A 16,961-nucleotide genomic window follows, 5' to 3' on the forward strand; every position below is an offset into this window, starting at 1 on the left:
CTTCTACCCGAGCAAGTTGAGTCTATCCAGAGATGACTTGGAAGAAATGCCTGGCAATCTACCTCCAAAAATTCAGCCCTATGGGACACCGTTTTACTTTGACACATATGGGGTCACCATGAATCAGAGTCAACTCAATGGCAACTGGTTTTATTGGGTCACTATGGCCTTGTTAGAAGGCTGGCAGTTCAAACCCACCAGCCACTCCTCGCAAGGAAGGTTGGGCAATCTACTTCCATAGTGATACTGCCTCAGAAACCCAAGGAGGGGTCGCTATGAGTTGGGTGTGACTCGATGGCAGTAGGTTTGGTTTGGTTTGGTTTATGGCCTTGTTGGAGCTCTGGTGGTGCAATGCCTAAGGCATTTGACTGCTAATTAGAAGATTGGTGGTTCAAACCCACCAGCTACTTTGCAGAATGAAGATGGGGCAATCTACTTCCATGAAGATTTACTGCCTCGGAAACCCAATGGGGGTCACTATGAGTCAGAATTGACTCGATGTCAGTGAGTTTAGTTTTCTGTTTGGTTTATGGCCTCATTGGGCTGTGTGGGGTGGGTCTGCCTAGTATCATGGTCCCCATTTTTCAGATGAGGACGTGGAGGAAGGGTCCCGCCCACAGTCCCAGGACAGGTTGGGGTAGGGCAGAGCAGAACCAAAACTCAAGTGAGTTGGACCCCAGAACAGAAGTACATAATGTCAGAAAAGACCCCTGTGGTGTTGGCAGTTCTTCAGGATTTCCCTCTTTCTCCTCCCCACTGCATGCAGTGGCTGCCTGTTGGGGAAGGAACTTGTTCTGCAGTCTCTGCTGCCTATTGTTGAAAATCATTGGGCATTCTCGGTGGCCTCGCTGGTGGGTAGGGACTTTTTCTACACCGCTCAATCCAACCGCTCATTGAGTGCCTAAGTTCTTTGAGGACATACATCCAAGTGTCATTCATTCATTCATGTATTCATCTAGCACATCTTATTGGAACAGCAGTCCTGTGCCAAGCAGGTTTCCAGGCTTCAGGGGTCATTCCTTCCAAGCTTTCTAGTATCTGCCTGTGCACCTCCAGTGCCAGAGTGCTCATTTCCTCCCAAGGCAGCTCATGCCATCCTAGGTTAGCTCTGACAGTTAAAAACAAAACAAAAATAAAAACTCATTGCCATCGAGTCACTTCTGACTCATGGAGATCCCATGTATTACAGAGTAGAAATGCAGCATAGGGTGATCTTGGCTATAATCTTTATGGAAGCATTTTTTCTGTGGTATCACTGGGTGGGTTTGAACCTCCAACCGTTAGGTTAGTAGTGGAGTGTAAACCATTTGTGCCACCTATGGACCTTTGCTCTGATGGTTAGAAGGCTTTTTATCATGCACTGAAATCTATCTCCTCGAAGTTTCTACTCATCGGTCCTACTTCCAGAAGCTGGGCTATGTACAGCAAGTCAGCTCCCTCTTTTTCAGAAATACCTGTCTGTGATGTGGAGACGGTGACGCCAGGCTCCTGAAATGTCTCAGCTAACCACACTGAGGTCCTCCAACTTTTATTTCTCATGTGGCATGGGTTCAAAGCCCCTTGTCAACCTGTTCCTACTTGTTCACTCACTCATTCCACAAACATTTATTGAGCACCTACTGTGTACCAGGAATCCTGGGTGACACAAATTGTTAAGCACTGGACTACTAACCCAAAGATTGGCAGTTGGAATCCACCCAGAGGTGCCTTGGAAGACAGACCTGATGATCTGCTTCCAAAAGATGACAGCCTTGCAAACCCTTTGGAGTAGCTCTGTTCTGCACACATGGGGCCATCACGAGTTGGGATGGACTTGATGGCAACTGAAGAGCAATCGTGTGCCAGGGACTGTTCTGGATGCTGCAGGTGCATCCACGAAGGGCACAGCCTGGTCTCTAACTCATTGGACTGACATTTGCTGGGGGTGACAGATGTTAAACAGACTGGCACTCATTACAATGGGTGGTGGATTTTAACAAGCTGGTATGAGAGAGATGGGTAGCTCCTTTGACCTGGAAAGCAGGGTGGCCTGTCTGAGATGGTGACATGCACACTAAATGGGAGGAGGGAGCCTGGCAGTGGCAAGCATGTCCAGGCAGGGAGCAGGGGCAAAGCCCAAGGAGCTGGAGGAACAGGAAGAGGACAGTGTGGCTGGAGTGAGCAGAGGAGGGGAGAGAGGTCCTAGGGAGCGGCAGATAAGTTGGTGGATGGTGTAGATCTTTGTGGATTATGGTGAGAAGGATTTGGGCTGGAGAGTGACATCACATTTTAAAGTTCCCTCTGGCTGCTGTCTGGCTGGTGAACTATGCTGGGTGGATAGGTGTGGGTGGGGGCATCAGGATGGGTGTGGGAGGCCAGGCTGTTGCAGGGGTCCTGGGGAGAGATGAGGGAGCCTGGACCAGGTCAGTGGCACTTGGAAGTGGATGCTTTGGAGATGGGATGAACAGGACCTACAAATGGATTAGGTGTGAGTACAGAAGTGAGGGGGGCACCAGAGATCATGTCCTGATTGGAGGCTCTGCATCTGACTGAATGGTGGGGTCATTTATGGAGGTGGGAGAAACTGGGCAAAGAATAGACCAGGTCTTTGGAGAGAAGTACTAGCTCTGTTTTGCCCCTGTTCAGGTGTCAAGTAGGGGCTGGATGCTGGCTTGTGGAGTTCCTGGCAGAGCCCTGATGTGGTACTCTGCGGAATTCCCAGGGCAGCCTGGGCCAGGGCTTAGGGTGACACCCTCGCTGTAGTTACCCTGCTTATTCATGCAGCCCGATAGCCCATGTTCTTTTGGTCACCAAGTCACCCTGTTAATTCATTCCAACCCAAGGGTAGGCTCTTTCATTTGTCCTGGTTACCTTTTTTTTTTTTTTTTTTTAAATTGTGATTTGGGTAAAAGTTTACAGACCAAATTGGTTTTCCATTCAACAATTCTTACACATTTTATTTTGTGACATTTGTTGCAATCTCCACAATGTAACAGCACTTTCCCCATTTCCTCCCTGTGTTTACCATTTCCTTTTGTCCTCTTTCCTATTCTCTCCTGCCTTCTTAGCTCTGTTGTTGTTGTTGTGTGCCGTCGAGTCGGCCCCAACTCATAGTGACCCCTCCTTGGGTTTCCGAGGCAGTAGCACTATGGAAGTATATTGCCCAACCTTCCTTCCGAGGACTTCTTAGCTCTATCCCTGGGCAAATGCTGCCCTTTTGATCGTGTATGGTTGATTGTTCTAATGAGTGTGTATCTTCCTGGTGTTACTGGTCACCTTACAGGTCTATCCTGGTTGCATTTTTATTAGTTTCCTATTATAAATGCTGTATCATTTCCTAATATGAATTTGCTGCTATAACAAATTACCACAGACTTGGTGGCTTGACATAACACACATTTATTATTTTACAGTTCTGGAGGCCAGAAGTCTGAAATGAGTTGGCAGAGCTGCATTGCTTCTGGAGGCACTAGGAGAGAATGTTTCCTTGTCTTTTCCAGAGTCTGGAGGCTGCCTGGATTCCTTGCCTTGTGGCTGCTTCCCCCATCATCAAAGCCAGTGGCATAGCATCTTCAAAATAACCCCTCTCTCTCTCTGTCTCTGACCTCTGCTTCTACTGGAATCTTCTCTGCATCTGACCTTCCTCCCTCTCAAATGGATATAAGTGATTGTGGTTGTTATGTTTGTGTGTCGACTTGGCTGGGCCTGGTTGAGTGGCTGGGCAGCTGCATGTAGTATTCCCCATGATGAGACTGGTAATCAACTCCATGGTGGGATCTACCACAAGCAGCTGAGTAGCTGTCTTTGGGTAGGTGGTCTGCTTCCTGTATAAAAGAAGAAGCCTTGGGAATGGTCTCTAGCCTATGGCATGCATGTAGCTGTGTCGTTGTTCAGCAGCCTGCCATGCTCTGCTGACCTTGGGACTTACAATGGACTTGAATTAATGGCCTGCCATGTGGTTTGGTAACATTGGGACTGTGCCTTTTTTACTTGTCAACCTTGGGCTTGGCAGCCTCAGCAGCCAGCAGCTGTCTGAGTGAAGAAAAGCCTCTAGTTTCAGTGGGCCAGGAGCTAGAGGCAGAGCTGAAGCCCAAGGCTGAGGGGCTTTCACCCAGCCCCTAGAGCCTGGCACTTTGAACTCAGACTTAAAGCCTCCAAATTGTAAGAATAAACTCCTGTTTGTTAAGGCCATCCCATTTGTGGTATATTTCTTGTCAGAGCAGCACTAGGGAACCAGGACAGTGATTGTATTGGGCCCACCTAGATAATCCAGTCTCATCTCTCCATCTGAAGATCCTTACTTAAGTTAATCACATCTGTTGTTGGTTGCTGCTGAGTTGATTCTGATTCACAGTGACCCCATCTGTGTGGAGAAGAACTGCCCAGTTAGAGTTGTTAAGTCTGTGACCTTGTGGAAGCAGGTTGCCAGACCAGTCTTCTGACAGATGCATTATTTTAGAGTTCCATAGCTCAGATGTGGCTCTCAGGGGGCTAAAGTCATGGCATCAGCAGGGCTGCATTTCCTTTAGGGAGCTCTAGAGGACAATCCATTTCCTTGCCTTTCCCAGCTTCTAGAGGCTCCTTCCTCCGTCTTCAGAGCCAGTAGCACCGCATCTCTCTGACACTGCTCTGTTGTGTCATTTCCTTGTCAGTCCCTCATCTGCCCCCTACTTCCATGATTAAGAACCCTGTGATTACACTGGACTCACCCAGATAACCCAGGATAATCTCCCCAAGGTCAGCTGATTAACAAAATTATTTCCATCTGCAACCTTAATTCCTCTTTGCCACATAACCTAACCTATCGACAGGCCCTGGGGACATCTTTGGGGACAGCTATTCTGCTGACCACAGGCCCTTTCCCATCTCCTCCTTCCATCCCACCTTGTAGGTACTCAGTGAGGATGCCTGCTCTGGTTGTTAGGTGCCATCAAGTCGATTTTGACTCATGGTCCCCCTACTGTTCTTGAAAACTTCATCTCAAAGGAGGTGTTCACTTGTAATTGAGGTTCCCGCCATCTTTGTGGCTGTTTCTGTGTTCAGGGAGTTTTATCTGCAGCATGGTGCCAGGCTACATGGAACCATACACAGTCTTCTTCAGCTCCCTGGGGACCAGAGGTAGGACCAGGCAAAGCTTAGCCTGATTCCTGCATATACAGTCTGGCTTATAGGGTGAGAGAATCTTCCCGTGTCCAGGGACAGCTGTGTGCCTGTGGGTGTGGTTATGGTGTGAAAGTGCCATGGCTTCAATTTTAGGTGGTCTGAAGCTCAGGAGCTTTGGTGACATAGTGCCTAAGGCTAACTGACTGCTAACCAGAAGGTTGTGGTTCAACCCACCAGCCACTCCATGGAAAGAAGACTGGACAATCTACTTCCATAAAGATTTACTGCCTTGGAAACCCAAAGGGGGTCAGTATGAGTCAAAATTGACTTGATGGCAGTGAATTTTGTTTGGTTTTTGGTTTGAAGTTCAGGTGAGCACTCAGGGTTGAGAGTGAGGTTCAGTGGCTTCCAGGACCAGAAGATGAGGTAGCTCAGCATGTTGGCAGTGTTGCCTAGTGGTTACTTACAAGCAGGGGTGTGGGAGGCAGAATAATGCTCCCTACCCCACCCTGAAGTACTCACCCTAATCCCTGGAACCTGTGAATATGTTAGCTTACATGGCAAAGGGGACTTTATAGATATGATTAAAGGCATGGACCTTGAGATGGGTCCATCTACTCACATGAATCCTTAAAAGCAGAGAGCCTTTCCCAGTGGGTTAGAGAGAGATGAGTCAAAGGAGAGAGATGTAACATGAAAAGGACCCAACTTGCCCTTTGAAGATGCCGGCTTTGAAAATGACTGACACAAAGAATGGGGTGGCCTCTAGACCTAGGAACGTCCTCAGCTCCCAGCCAACAAAGGAATAGGCACCGTTCTGCACCCATGAAGGACTGAATTCTGCAAAAACCTTAGCAGGAAAAAATGTTCCCCCCTACAGCATCGAGGAAGGACGCAGCCCAGCTGATAACGTGATTTTAGCCACATGAGAATAAGGTCTCAGAGCCCTAGGCTGTGCTCCCCGTCCTCATGGCAGCCCCAGTCCTACCTCCTGCCTCTGGGTGGACCCTCCCCTGAGGGAGGCAGCCTGGCTCTGCCATTGCCTAATTGTGCAACTTTAAGCATTTCTTAACTTCTACATGCTTCAATTTCCCTGCCTATCATATGAGATGATGATAGTACCTAACAGTTGTTGACCCTTAGAATTATTTTTGCTTTCAGAAGCAAAATGATGTAGCACCTGCAGCTTCTTTCTCTGGGCTCAGCTTCTGATGGATCAACCAACCCTTCTCCAATTTGTATGTGCTCACAACATCCCTGGGAGTTGGGTCTTGTTAATAATGCAGATTTGGATTCATTAGGTTGCATTTCTTACAAGCTCCCAGGGGAGGCCAGTGCTTCTGGCCCAGGCACCTCACTTGGAGTAATAAGGTGTTAGAGCATACAGAAGTGGGAGACGTTAATGGGGAGCTCCCTGCCCCCTGTTCCAAGAAGAGGGGCAGGACTCACGTCTTATGGCTCTGCCCAGTTCTGGGGCCTTTGATCTGACTCTTTCCCACCCTTCCCTCACCCCAACTCTAGACTCTGGCTCCTCCAGGTGTGGCCTTGCTCCATATCCTCCATTCAGGTGAGACCTAAAACCAAACACCCATTGCCTTGGAGTCGATTCCAACTCATACAAACTCTCCCTAGAGGATGGAGTAGAACTGCCTCAGGTGGTTTTCAAGGGTGTAAATCTTTATAGAAGCAGACTGCCACATTTTTCTCCTCCTAAACCAAAACCAAACTTACTGCCGTCAAGTCGGTTCCGATTCAGAGTAACCCCTCCTTGGGTTTCTGACTCTATGGAAGTAGATTGCCCAGTCTTCCTTCTGAGGAGTGGTTGGTGGATTTGAACCACCAGCCTTCTGGTTAACAGTCAAATGCTGCTGCTGGTGGGTCTCAATTGCTGACCTTTTGGTTAGGGGCCTAGTGCTTTAACCACTGCATCAGCAGGGCTCCCAGCTGAGACCAGGTGGGACCTTCTGAAAGTGAAATGTACCAGGTTTTACAGGGAAAACCAAACTGACCTGACACAGACAGGTTTAGAAATGGTAAGGTTTCGGCCACTCTCTCTTTATCTTGATGCCACTAAGGTTGGACCACAGGCCTCTGGGTTGCACAGCTCATCACCCTGTGGGACACCTCACTTTGCCTCGAAACTGCTGGGGAACCCCACCCAAAAGCCCCCCTTGCAGACTTTGGGGCTTCCCCCTCCCACTGTCTCCTCTCTGGACCTCTCCCTCCCAGGCAGGAGCCAGAGCATAGTCTCAGCCATCTCTCATCCTTCTTGGTGGCAGCAGGAGCTGGTGGGGCCAGTGGGAGATGGTGGCTCTTGTCAGCCAGTGTGTCAGGCCTCCAGGGTGGGGTTGGAGGCCACCTTAGCTGCTGAAGCTGCTGTAGCTGCTTGCCTGTGAGGGCTGGGTGGGTGAAGGGTGTATGGAAGTGGGAAGTGGGGCAGTAGAGGACAGAGGGGCAGGTGGGGAGGTGGCAGATGGGGAGCAGTGAGGGGGGGCTAGGGGTGAGAGCTATGCCTGCATATACAGTGTGGCATATAGGGTAAAAGTATCTTCCTGTGTCCAGGGACGGGACAGGTGACTGAATTGGCTTTTGGGAACTACAGTGCTGCAAGGGCCTGGGATGCCACCTCTCTCTAGCTTCTGGGCTAGCAATGCCCGGGAAGGTGGGTCATGTCTCTCCAAAGGGAGCAAAAGCTCCTGAGGTGGTTCTTCATTACACAGTAGGTGCTTGATTCACTAGTGGAGTGCTCAAGGGCCAACTGACCTGGATTCAGATCCTGACTCAGATACATGATGTGAACTTGGGCAGGGCTCCTTACCTCTCAGGGTCTAGTCCTGTGGTAATAGGGCCTTGTGGAGTTTTTGGGTTCAGTAACTGCTAGTATCGTTACTTCTACAACAAGTATTCATTGAACTGGCCCCATTTTCTGCACACTTATAAGAAGATGACATCATAGGCAAAAAAAAAAAAAAAAAAAAAATTTCCCACTGTCCTCATCAGAGAAGGCTGGTGGCCTGGGGTTATCTGGGGTGGGTGTTGGGTGGTGAGGTTGAGCTGTTCCGCCTTCATCTCTGGGAATAGCTGGAGGGACTTGGGGCCCAGCTCGTGTGTGGGATTAGGGGGCTTTCCTGTCCCCTAAGTCCCACAGGGAACAGAGTTCCCCAGGTCCTCTTTTCCTCCCTTCATCGAACTCTGATGAGCCGGCCTCAGATGGCCTGGCTGACATCCCACAGCTCAGCCAGACTGTGAGAAGACAGATGCCCCCTGGTGGTAAACGGTGTACTCCAGCTCCCTCCTGCATTGACAGGATTCCTGGTGTTGAAAGGTTCATCATCTCCTGAGCACTCAGTGTCCTTTAGACACTGTTAGTCATGTGTGTGGTTTTTGTACACTTGCTTTATTTCACTTTCTCTTTATGTACACATATGTTTGATTATAGTGAAACCTGTTGGAGCCGGAGCTCAATGGGACTCCTTTGTTTTTTCAGGTCTTGTAGGTTTTCTGCCTTTGACAAGTTGTAGTCTCATCACTTTTCTATCACCCTTATCAGTAGAAACTATTTGCATTTTCTTTCTCTGACAGGTTTCTGCCTTCCATAGGTTCCAGCTTTCACAGGTTTTACTGTATTACTATTTTATCTTACAGAACCATTTACTGATTATTTACAGACACTGTGACCTTCCATCCCTAAATACTGCACCATGTTTCTTCTACAACAAGGACACCTCTTAAACAAATGGTCAAATTGAGGACATTTAACACTGATAGAATATCATCAAGTGTAAAGACCATGTTCAAAATTCACCAGTTATCCCAGTATTGTCGTTGGTAGCAAACCTTCCTTTTCTTGCCATTCAGGATCCAATCCAGACATTGGTTATGTCTCTTTAGTCTCCTTTAATCTAGAATGTTCCTCAGCTTTTTGTCTTTCATGCATTGAAAATTTTGGAGGGTCCAGAGAGTCTTCATCTGTAGGCTTCTGGACTTGTATCTAAAATATATAAAGAACTTCCACAAATCAATAAGAAAATCAGATAACTCAATTAAAAAAAATTCCAAACCAGTTGTTACCTAGAAAGTCCCTCAGTTTGGGTTTGTTTTATGTTTCTTCATGATTAGGTTCAGATTGTGGACTTTTGGTAAGAAGACTACAGTAATGACATCATGGCCTGCTCAGTGTATTGGATCTTTTAATTTTAAAGATGGGTAACTTGGGGCCCAGAGAAGGGGAGAGAATTGGGAACACAGTGAAGCTTGATTCTTCTCTCTACACTGAGTTGCTGTGTGACCTTGGGCTGATGACTACCTCTTTGGGCTGCCGTTTCCTCATCTAACATGGTCTAGGGTGTAATAAAGGAGGAGATGTATGAAAGCAGGCCCCCAAGGCCCGATCAGGACAGTGAGTGCACAATACTGTGGGTTCCCTATTCTCCACACCCCTACACCCCATCCCTCCACTGACCAAGGGTGTTAGAGCCAGGAGATTAAGGGGAGAGCAGCCAGGGTCCCCCTCAGCTACCCCACAGACCCTGGCAGAGTGAGCTGGGGCCTGAGGCCAGGGCCTCTCAGACTCCTCAGGCTGTCCTTGAGATGAACAGGCAAACAAGGCATGGACTCCCAGTCCAATGACCAGAATTTCCCCTATACTCAGCCTCCCGAGCAGGGCCAAACCCTGGCAACCCTACCCAATCCCATCTTAGGCTTCTAACGCTCACTTGACAAGATTCTGGGGTTCAAGGAGAAGCTTGGGTTGTCCAGGAAGCTCCCTGATCCCTGGAGAGGCTCCTAAGAGCCTGAGAGGGATGAGATCGTGCTGGAGGGAGGAGTCTGGACATGGGCTTGGGAAAGAGGCCCTCCTCAGGGCCCTGGGCTCTGGATTAAATGAGAAAGGAGACACACAAATGCCATGTGACTAGTGTCATGCAAATGTCAGATTATATTTCAAATTAATATGGTGGTATGTTTTAGACATGGCAAAAAAACAGAATAATGTAATCAATACTCCATATATCCCCCTCCAGGCTCACTAGCCTCCTCTGTTCTCTGAACATACCAGAAATATTGGTTTATTAGTTTTCACTCTTCCCTTCAAGGGAGAGAAGAGGGGGGTTCATGGCTCCAGCTCTTCTGCATTCTTCTCTCAAACCAAGAAATTTGCATCCCCATTCATCCCACAGTAGCCACCTTCTCTGCCAGGCCTCATCTGGATGCTGAGGACATGGAGATGGGACACCATTCCTCCTTTCCTCCCTCCCTTCCAGGACTGCACCATCGTGAGTGTCCCTGGAAATTTGCTTTGGTGCATCACTGTCTGCCCCACCAGGACAGGCAGAATTATTTCCCCAGGATTTCAGCAGAACTTTTTATTTTCTTGAACCTCCTCTACCAGTGAGTGAGGCTTAACCTTTAAAAAGCCCCAGAAGCCATGGAGGAGCCTGTTAAAAATTTATATTCCTGAAAAAAGTGAGCCTTGACCCCTACCTCACACCATGCAAAAAAAATGAAATCCAGATGGGTTGCCAACCTTAGTGTAAAAGGTTAAATAATAAGTTGTCTAGAAGATAATAATAAGGAACTCTGGTGGTGTAATGCCTAAGGCATTTGACTGCTACCCAGAAGGCTGGAAGTTCAAACCCACCAGCCACTCCTCAGAAGGAAAGTTGGGCAATCTACTTCTGTAGTGATACTGCCTCAGAAACCCAAGGAGGGGTCACTATGAGTCGGATCCAACTCAATGGCGGTGTGTTTGGTTTTAGTCTTTTTAGAAGATAATACAGGAGAATATCTCAATGACATCAGGTGGGCAAATGTTTATTTTTGTTTTAAACTTTTTATTGTGACTGGGGTGAAAATTTACAGAGCAAATTTGTTTTCATTGAGCAGTTCATACACATTTTGTTTCATGACATTGATTGCAATCCCCACAATGTAAGAGTTCTTTTTCCACTTCCTTCCTGTGGTTTACATTTCCCTGTGTCCTTCTTTTCTATGCATTCCTGCCTTCTGAGTTTTCTCCCTGTGGAAATTCTGCCTTCTGATCTCCTATGGTTGGTTGTTCTAAGGAGTGCACCTACCTGGTGTTAATTGTTCATGTTGTAGGCCTTGTCTACTTCAGCTTGGCTGAAGGTTAAACCATGGGAATGAGTTCAATTCCAGGCCCAAAAGGTGACTAGAGGCCATAGTCTTGGGGGTTTCACCAGCCTCTATCAGACCAGTAAGCTTGGTCTTTTTTTGTGATTTTGAGTTGGTTCCACATTTTTCTCTTAGTCCATCCAGGATCTCCAGTTTTGATACCTTTCCAAGTGTCGCAGTGGTAGCCAGGCACCACTTAGTTCTTCTGGTCTCAGGATCATGTAGGCTGAGGTTCTCATGGGTCACTAGTCTCTTGGACTAATTGTTTCCATGTGTTTTTGATTTTCTTCACTCTTTTTCACTCTGGATGAGGAGAGACCAATAGTTGCATCTTAGATGGCTGCTCAAAAGCTTTTAAGACCCCAGTCACTACTCACCACAATAGGACATAGAACAATGTTCTTGTGGACTTGTATGCCAATTGAGCCTGATATTCCCCATGACTGTGGTTCTGAGCCCCTGGGCCCAGCAACTCACTCTGTCAAGGTGTTTGGTTGTGGCTAAGAAGTTATCATAACTTGGAGGTGGGAAAATATTTCTTAAACAGGATGACAAAAAGGGCCTTTATTAAACTCAAAGAGAAATGATTGATAAATTGGAATTCATTAAAATTAAGAATTTTTGCTGAACACAAGACTCCATTAAGAAAGTGAAAAGATAAGCCACGGAATGGGAGAAGATATATAGATCCAATAAAGGACTTGCTCTGGTAGCATAGTGGCTAAAGCACTTGCCTGCTAGCCAGAAGGCTGGCAGTTCAAACCCACCAGCCACTCCTCGGAAGGAAGGTTGGGCAATCCTACTTCCGTAGTGATACTGCCTCGGAAACCCAAGGAGGGGTCGCTATGAGTCGGGGCCGACTCGATGGCACATAACAACAACAACAACAACATAAAGGACTTACATCCAAAATTTACAAAGAATTTCCACAAATCAGTAAGAAAAGTCAGACAACCCAACTTAAAAAAAAAAAAAAAGAAAGAACGACAAAAAGACCCAAATAGGCATCTTCTATAAGAAAATATCCAAATCACTAGTAAACATATAAAAAGTGCCCAACATCATTATTCATTAGAGAAATACAAATAAAGAACACAATAAGATACCACTACATATCCACCAAAATGGCTAAAATTTAAAAAACTGACAATACCAAGTGTTGACAACAATGTGGAGCAACTGTAACTCTCATATACTGTAGTGCTGTGTCAATTGCTACAATCACTTTGAAAAACTGGAGAATCTATCAAAGGTGAGCATACACATACCTTATGACCCAGCAATTCCACTTATAGGTATTTTTGCAACAGAAAGGTGTATATTCTGTGCACCAAAATATATGGCTAGGAATGCTCCCAGCAGCATTATTCACAATAATTAAAAATGGGAAACAATTCAAATGTCTATCAAAAGTAAAAAAGACAAACTGTGTGTATTCATGCAGTAGATGAACTGTTATTCACAGCAATGTGGATAATTCCACAATAAAAACGCTGAATTAAAGAAGCCAGTTGCAAGAAAATGGATTGTATGATTCTACTATGTAAAGGTAAAACATGCAAACAAATTTATTGTTTCAGGTTAGTGAGTACCTTTTGGAGGTAGTGAGTGGGGAGGGACATGATGAAGGCTGCCAGGGTTGGTGCTGCTCTGTTTCTTGATCTGGGTGCTAGTTTCATTGTGTGCTCATGCTGTAAAAATTCAAGGGACTATACACTTGAGTCTGTGCGATTTCCTATATGAGTGTTAGACTTCAACAAACAAGTTTACCAGACATGCTGGGCCCACCCTGGAGACCAGGTACAAGGCAACTGGATTAATCCAAGCAAGATCAGATGGTGGCTGGGACCAGGGTGGCAGGGGGTTGAGGAGAATGATCTGATGAGGGCAAGAGGAATTGCTGATGGGTTATATGAGTGTATGAGAGAGTCAAGGAAGACACCAAAATTTTTGACCAGAAGGCTGGAGTTGCCATGAACTCCAATGGGGAAGATGGAAGGAGGAATAGATTTGAGGGAGATGGGAACTGAAGAGATTCCATCCTGACTTCCCTTCTATAACATGAGGTTCAGCTCAGGCCTGCCTTTGGCATCCAGTGCAGACCAGGTTCCTGGGGCTGGAGGCGATAGGGAGAATGGATGTGTGGGCCGTCTTGGCCTCACCAGCTCTTGGTTTGTCTGACTTTCTAGGATCGAGCTTCCAGTGACACCTGTGCTGGAGACCCTAGCCGCTATTACAACAAGGATGCCGGGAAGTGCTGTTACCGCTGCCCTTCAGGTGAGTGCGGATACTAGGGGTGGGGACAAGGGGTGAGTTTTGTCCTCAAGTCACAACCCTCTGGGGGACTGGAGAGCAGGGAAGATGGGAGCCAATGTCATCATTGACATGGTTGGTTAAAAATTTCTGAAGTTCTTGCCCAATGTCAGAGTCCAGAAACTCTCTTGGAAGAGTCGGGCTGGAGGGATCAAGAGAATGGGTTTGTTGCTGACACAAGGAAGAAAGAACAGCTCTGCATATTTGCTTTTACTTTATGGCTATCTCTTATTGAACGCTTAAAATACACTCATCTGAGACCTGTGCATGCATCATTTCGTTGTGTGCTGTCAAGTCAATTCTGACTTCTAGTGATTCTATAAGGAGCTTTGGTGGTGCAGTGGTTAAGGCATTTGGCTGCTAACCAAATGGTCAGCGGTTTGAACCCACTGGAAGAAAGATGGGGCAGTCTGCTTCCGTAAAGATTTATAGCCTTGGAAACTCAATGGGGGTTGCTGTGAGTCAGAATTGACTCAATGGCAGTGAGTGAGTGAATGAGTGATCCTATAGGACAGAGTAGAACTGCCCCAAAGGATTTCCCAGGTTGACATCTTTATGGGAGCAGATTGTCAGGTGTTTTCTCCGCAGAGTGGCTGGTGGGTTCCAACCTCCCACCTTTTGGTTAGGAGCTGAGCACTTAACTATTGCACCACCAGGACTTCTTACACTTTCTCCTTTATTATTGCCTCTTTGCAGATGAGGACATGGGGCTCAGCAAGATTAAGTAGCTTGCCCAAAGTCACAAAGCTGGGAAATGGTGGTCTGACTGGGATTGAAGCACAGGGTTCTGTGACCCCAGAGCTTGCTCTGTCGACATACCCCTGCTGCCCTGCAGTTCTGCAAGTCCTTTGCAATCCTTACTGCTCCAGCCCAGAACATGTGCTTGCTGAGAACATTCACCCACCTCCAGCACAGTGATGTGTTCCTAGTAGATTATTAGGAAACACTTATGGAACAGGGATGAAAATTGCTCTTCCCATTTGCAGAGAATGCTCAGGGCTGAGAAGGCAAGTAGAACAGGGTCCTGAGGCATTCCCATTGTGTTTGGTTATTATTGAAAGTCCCAAGGCACATCCAGTGGCCTTAGCTGTGAGGGACATGAGATAAAGAAAAACTGTGGTCCCTGACCTCCAGGAACAGATATGGTCACAGGAGAGGACGTAAGGAAGTCACTGTACACAATGGTTCATCATAACAGCCACAGTACTTGGAGGAGGGCAGGTCACTGGGAGTGGGTAAGAGTCATCAAGAGGGTGTCCTGTGCAGAGCCAGACATCAGCTCATCTAGTCCCCCAGCCATGCTGTCTGGAGGTGATGCCCGGATGCCTGCTCCAGGTCACATGGCAGGTGTGTGGCTGGAGCTAGATGGGAACTGGTCAGCCTGTTTCTAGAGCTATGGTCTTGTTATTCTACCATGCAGACCAAGCCCATGTTCAAGCCGCCGGGAACAGGAAGAAACATTTAGGGAAAGAGTTTGACATTTTCACTTACCCATCTACCCTCCTACCTTTTGACTCACTCACTCACTCGGTTACCCATCCTTCCTCTCATCTCCCTCCCAGCCTCTTCCCATTCCCCTTCCTATTCTTTCATCCATCCCTTATCCATCTATTCACCCCTCTCCAATTCTCTCTCCCACCCCTGCTCTCATTCTTTCTCCCATGCATCTATCCAGCCATCAGTCATCCCCACTCCCACTCCCTCCCATCTCCTCTCCCATTCCATCCATCTCCCATCCATCTTCCACCCATTCATCTGTTCATCCATCCATCTACCCTCCCATCCATCATCAATCCAACAAGTGTTCTTTGCTAGTTCTTATACTGAGGTCCTTTTTTATTCTTCCAGTCTTATCTTTCTTGGCCTTTCTGTGGGAACTGCTGTGCTTGGTGTCTTCTGAACTTCCGAGTCTCTGGGCCTTTGTGCATGCCTGTCCCTCCACCTCTGAAGTCCCACTCACTTCTACCTGCTGGGATCATGGCGGCCTTCCCTGTGCCACCTCCTTCACGAGCCCAGTGCTGAACGGCTCCCATACTGCTTCTCCCGGAGCAGCCTCAGTCAGGGATGATATATATATATATTTTTTAATTTTTATTGTGATTTGGGTGAAAGTTTACAGAGCAAATTCACTTTCCATACAGCAGTTCACATACACGTTGTCTCATGACATTGACTACAATTTACCCCAATGCAACAGCTCCCCTCTCACTTCCTCCCCATAGTTACCTTTTCCCTGTGTCCTTCCCTCCATGCACTCCTGCCCCCTGAGCTGTCTCCCTGTGCATATGCAGCCCTTCTATTCCCCTATGATTGATCTCTGCAAGGAGTGTATCTACCTAATGTAAATGTTCAACTCATATGCCTGTCTTTTTTATGGCTGGAAACCACAGGAGTGGGTTTAATTCCAGAACTGAAGGGCTGCTAGGGGCCATAGTCTCAGTGGTTCCCACAGGCTCTATCAGACCAGCAAACCTGGTCCTTTTTTTCCCCATGATTTTGAGTTTTGTTCAATATGGTTCTCTCACTCTATCCAGGATCTCCTACAGAGATCCCCCTCCAAGTGGTTGACAGCGGTAGCCGGGCACCATCTTATTCTTCTGGTCTCATAGTCATATAGGCTGAGGATTGCATGGTGCACCAGTTGCTTGGACTAATTGTTTCCATGTGTCTTTGTTTTTCTTCATCCTTCTTTGCTCTGGATGAGGAGAGACCCATCGTTGCATCTAGATGGCCGCTTGCAAGTTTTTAAAATCCGAGTCATTACTCACCAAAGTAGGATGTGGAACAATGTTTTGGGTAGTATGTTATGCCACTTGAGCATGATGTCCCCTGCGACTATGGTCCAAGCCCACAGGTCCAACTACTCGCTCCCTCTGGGTAGCTGGCTGTGGCTAAGAAATGCTCAGTCAAGGTTTTATAGCCTTCCTCCTCTGGAATGGTTTGCCTATGGTGTTCTGTGGCTTTCCGTGGGACCCACAGTCCCTGCCTTGGGAAATAGACATTTCCTTCCCACCCTCCTCTGGCTCCTTTGATCCCAGCCCAGAGGGACCTTGATGAGAAGTGGAAGTGGAGGGGGAGTGACAGTCCTGGTATTAGGTCAGAGACCTCTTCCCTGAGAAGCTGTGGCTTAGGAAAGGGGGCTCCCTTCCCCCACTTCCTCTCTCCAAGGTGCCAGTGAGGAGTGTGGAGACCCTCCGGAGTACCCATGCTGGTGCAGTGGGTGGGGCATTTTGCTGGAGTTTTAATGACCCTGTGCTTCCGGGCAAGGGAGAAAGGAAAAACGAAAAACCCACAAAACCCCCTCCTTTGGTTTCTTGGGGAAATTTCTGACATTTTGTCTGTCCTCTGCAATCTGCACTTAGCTGTGTCGCTGGGTTTGCAAGGGGGGCGGGTTCGTAGAAGGAATCAGTGGGAGACTTTTTTTTTTTTTTTTT

At 47.4% G+C, this 16,961-nt stretch overlaps 1 protein-coding gene across 1 annotated transcript in view; it reads left to right on the plus strand.

Moving 5' to 3' along the window:
• The first annotated feature begins 13,424 nt into the window (after positions 1-13,424).
• The window catches only part of TNFRSF8 (TNF receptor superfamily member 8), a 72,565-nt gene continuing 69,028 nt past the window's right edge, over positions 13,425-16,961 (plus strand). Inside the window, exon 1 of the mRNA XM_007942669.1 lies at positions 13,425-13,491. The gene's annotated coding sequence lies outside the window, so the exon portion shown is untranslated. The remainder of the gene's footprint in view (positions 13,492-16,961) is intronic.

Source organism: Orycteropus afer, unplaced genomic scaffold (assembly GCF_000298275.1).
Source record: "Orycteropus afer afer isolate SDZICR_OR568_19922 unplaced genomic scaffold, OryAfe1.0 scaffold00094, whole genome shotgun sequence".
NCBI lineage: Eukaryota > Metazoa > Chordata > Mammalia > Tubulidentata > Orycteropodidae > Orycteropus > Orycteropus afer.